Here is a 4,714-nt window from a genome sequence, read left to right as displayed (position 1 = left end):
ATCTAATATCCCCACTTCTAATCTTCAAGAAGGAGAAACTCCTGACTTTCAAGGAAGTCTGGCCCCCACAGGTTTCAAGTCTGTATAAAAAAATACAAGCAAGAGCAAACACAAAGGGACTCCTTGCCAGCATAGTGGAAGGTGCTACCCGGGGCCTGTGTGAGAAGCCTTCCTTCACTCTTGCCCCTCACTGATCTTTCCAGACCTCCTGGGGAATTGTGCAGAGGGCTCTTGTGGCGAGTTCTCCGTCTGCATTTGGTAGTGTTAGTTTTTAAGTTTTGCAGCTCTTTGGATCCTGATGCTAGATTCAAAGCCCAGATTTATAAGGTTAAGGGAATCAAAGAAGACCAGTGACTTACACTTTCATGTGTCTCAGCCCTTGCCAGTTGGCAGTTTCTGGACCAACTTGTAGCCACTTTCCTGGAGCCAGTGCAGGTAAAGGAAAGGAGTTTAGCAAACAGGGAAGGGGCGGGAGGCAGCCTGCCTGAGCCTAAGCCGGAGCCCGGGCCTGTGATGTGGTCAGGCTGCTGTGTGCCCAGCTTGGCAGGCCCTACCAACACTGGACCGACAGACCAGGGCACACACCGCCGGCGCCTGGGAGAGCTCCTGGGTCCCCTGCAGGGTGGGGCTGGCTGGGTCTCTGCTCCTAGTGCCACCATGGGAGGTGTGCTCTGCGATGTGCGAGCAGCCAGGGAAGGAAAAGCAGCAGTGTGTTGGTAAAACCCCTGTAAATATGTGCTTGGCTCTGTGACTTCAGGGGTGCCTCTCCTGCTGGCAAGGATGGGCTTCTGTTTTTAAAGATCTTTGGGAGGAGATATATTTACTTCTCTAATCCTTCTTTAATCTTCAGACTGTAGGTCATGACCCATAAGTGGAGCGTGGAATCAATCTAGTGGATTACAAACAACATAGAAGAAGAAGGAGAAAAGAAACGATATTATTGAATTAATGTTACTTTTTTAGGTGCCGTATGAGATTGTGGATGTGTGAGGGCATGCCTTTACTCTTAGGAGAAGCATGCTTGACTATTTAGGTGTTAAGTGTCATGATGTCCATAATTTACTTTCAAAGAGTTCAACCAAAAAATATGTTTGTGTGTGCATGAACGTGTATTGAGAGAAAGATAATATAATATGGCAAAATGTTAACTGTTGGTAGGTCTGGGTCATTGGTTCTCAATGGGAGTGATTTTGCCCCCCAGGGGACATTTGGCAATGTCTGGAGACATTTCTGTTGTTGAAACTGGGTGTGTGTGTAGGGGATGCTAATGGTATCTAGTGTTTAGAGGCCAGGGATGTTGCTAAACATCCTACAATGCACAGAACAGCCCCATACCCCAAAGAATTATCTGACCCCAACTGTCATTTCTGCTGAGGTTGAGAAACCCTGCTTAACGTGAAGAGTGTTTTGTATCATTCTTTCAACTTTCTTTAGGTTTGAAAACTTTCACAAGTAAATAAATGAAACAAAATAGACTAATGAAGAAGTGAAAGTCTCAGAGTACATGCCACGTTGCAGGGAGTAAAGGTAATTATTGTTTGGTAAAACTTGTTTTATTTCAGTCCTATATCTGTTTGTGTGATCTGGGTTGCAAAAGAAAAGTAGGGGGATTGTCTCCAATGTTTGAAAAAGCACTGCTTAATTCATATCTTTCTGGTGCACTTGATGTTGGAGAGATGGGGAAACTTGTTAAACTCTGCCCACTTTCAATGATATGGTAATCTTACTACACACTGTTTTGTGTTTATAACGTGTCAGGCACTGTGCTAAGCAGTTTCTGTGCATGATCTTACTTAGTCTTCACAAGAACCCTTGTGCAGTGTGTATTATTCCTATCCTCATTTTACAAACAAACTGAAGCTCAGAGATTAAATTGATGGCCCAAGGGCACACAGGTGTTAAATGGCAGAACAGAGACTTAGTCTCTTAGACTCCAAAATCCAGACTCTGCCATTCTGTCTCTAACCCTCTCGAACCTTCTAAACTCACCATTGCTTGGTTTGGGAGTGAGAGGAGCCTTCTTCTGGAAGATGGGATGGGGGTGTCAGCAAGCAGCCACACCCTTTGCTCTCTTGCAGTTCATCTTCTGGAGTCAGTGCAGTGAGTCTGAGCGCTGCTTTTGGACCTGGAGAAAGACGGTGCTCATCTTGAAGTGGTGGAAATTTGACCTGAAAAGAATCTTCAGGGCTGAATGGCAAAAAGGCAACAAGTGATCATTAAAATATTTGATTAAAATCCCAACCTGACAGTCAACCCTGAATACAGATTTCTAAGAAGCCCAGCATGCTGTGTTTAAGGGGCAAAAACAAGGTGCTCACACCCCTCCTTCCACTGGGACAATTTCTAGAGTGTTAATGAAGCTTCAAAGAGTTGACTGAGGTCTTTAATCGTGAACCCAACCTGGTGTGATCAGCGCACAGATGCCCCCAGGCCCCAAGTAAATGTGGGTTCTCAAGCCTTAGGACAAGAGAGGACAAAGTCCAGTTTCAAGAGGGAGATTTAATTGACTTCCGATCAGGATGCCCTCTTGGCTAAAGGCCACATCCAGTTTCTAACCTTTAACTGGAAACCTTCAGTCATCTAGGACTGTCTGGCTCTCACTTCCTACTTTTAACTGACCACCTATTCCTGGCAGTTCTAATGAGCTGCTGTCTCTATTGTCACTGCCTTGACTTGGATCCCAGTCACATTTCACCTGGAGTCCAGGTCCTGGACCACTGTAATAGTCTACATGAAGATTTGAGCATTGCCCACACAGAAGCCTAGTGATCTTTTGAAAATATCTATTTTAACTCATTACTCTCCTACACAAAAATTTCTAATTCCCTTTTCATTACTGAATAAAGTCCTCATTTCATGGTATGGGATCTACTGCCTTTTAAAATTCTCTCCTATATTTCCACTCTCATCTCTTCCCACCATGTTGCCTCTGCATCAGCTTGCATCTCCCTGGATAGGTCATTCTTTCTTTTAGGTCCACACCTTTGCACCTGTTCCTTCTCTACTTCTCCCCAGTGATCCTGCCTGGCAAACTCCTACTGAATTTCACTGAATCTAAGACATAAATGAATACAAGACACACCACTATTTTGTACCAGTAAAAAGAAAAAAAAGATGCCAATTAAGTGATCTCATTTTTTTTTTTCCTTTATAAAAATTTATCAAGGGAATAATTTGAGTTTTAAGAGGCTTGGTTTAGCAAAAGACTAAAAACCATTAAAACACTTTGAATTCTTCTTTAACCTACCAAGTGGGGTCTAAATTAAATAAATCCTCTACCACTTTAGGAAAGAGGCTGCTTTCCTAAATCAGAAAAATTGATTTCCAAGTCCCACTGTCTTACCTCTACTGCCTTGTATCCCTAAGAACTAAACCTCACCAGGGATGGCTCCTCTGGAAGTCAAGGTGGAAAGAACAAGTGATATCCCGACACAGACTGGATGTAGACTCTCAGGCAAAAAAAGTCTGAGAGATGAACTGTGATCATAAAGTTATCATCCAACAGGATACTTTTGGAAAGTTCAACACGGTGCTGCTAATTACTTGAGAACAAAAGGCATAAAATGAGACATATGGTCACCCTAGTGAAAAGGCAGTTTGGGAAACTACACTTCCCAGCATGCCCTGCCCCTTGAAAGTCAAAAGGCTTTCCCAGGAGCAAAGCACCCTGGGACCCATGGTTAGCACCATTTAAGAGGTAAACAGCCTATAGGGCTGGGTTCTAACATGGAGCCTTCCTCCTTCCATGGAACACTTAACAACACCTGAGGTGAAATTTTAATGGATATTAAGTCTGGGGTGGAGCCTCACTCTCCCCAACAACTCTAGTTTCCAAAGGTGTAGAGCTGGTAGAGCTGTCCACTGGTCTACTGCCCTGTTCTCCTGGGTGTGGTGCTGCCTCTGCCTCCCCACCTCACCAGTGTCCCCACTGGCACTAATCTTTTGGGGGATTCTGGGCCAGGTGCTGTTCCCGCTCAACTTCAACCAACTTGTACAGCTCCATGGTGGCCTGAGCATATTCCACAGAGGAGTGTCTGCTTTTCCCAACCTGGATGTCCTGGCTCAGCAGCTTCTTGGTGAGATGCTTCAGAGACGTGGCATTCTCTGGCCAGTCGGCCTTAGGGTTGAGGAGGGGGATATGGGAGGTGTCTTGGGTGAGGGACTTAGGGTGAAAATACTGAAGGGCTTTGAAGTCGTTGTGGATGGCATGCCCCACCACTATCTTCCCTGTGAGAATCTTCAAGATCTGGCTCCGAGCAATCTTGAAGGGTGTAGCATTCACCATGTGCTGCTTCCGGATACTGCTCCATCTGGTCCAGTAGTCCACAATGTGGCAGGGGGGAAGGATGTACTCATCATAAAGCACATCTCCACTGTAGCTGACAATGCTACGTCGAGCCAAGGAACTGACATGCCCCTTGGGTCCTGTGCCCACCATCTCACAGTCAATTGCCACCATCTTCGTTGGCATCTTCTGGGATGCTCCAGGGTATTTATTCTCTGAATGAGCTTGGGTGGGATCTCATTTTTTTAAAAATCACTTAGGATTTTTTAATGCTTATTAAAAGAACTCTCTTAGACATCCTTTTAAAAATCATATATAACTCATACATTCATAAGAAGAATCGTGTGGGTGTAATAAATTGACTGAAGTATTCCTAAAACTTGTTTGCATTCAGTTTGCCTCTTCTTTATAACTTTCTTTTTCTTTGTT

General features: G+C 44.5%; 1 pseudogene; it reads right to left on the bottom strand.

Moving 5' to 3' along the window:
• Positions 1 to 3,934: 3,934 nt before the first annotated feature.
• Positions 3,935 to 4,505, bottom strand: LOC131765819 (interferon-stimulated 20 kDa exonuclease-like 2 pseudogene; annotated as a pseudogene).
• Positions 4,506 to 4,714: the final 209 nt, after the last annotated feature.

Source organism: Kogia breviceps, chromosome 11, assembly GCF_026419965.1.
Source record: "Kogia breviceps isolate mKogBre1 chromosome 11, mKogBre1 haplotype 1, whole genome shotgun sequence".
Lineage (NCBI taxonomy): Eukaryota > Metazoa > Chordata > Mammalia > Artiodactyla > Physeteridae > Kogia > Kogia breviceps.
The sequence above is the reverse complement of the archived record's forward strand: the minus strand, read 5'-3'. Positions and strand labels throughout refer to the sequence as shown.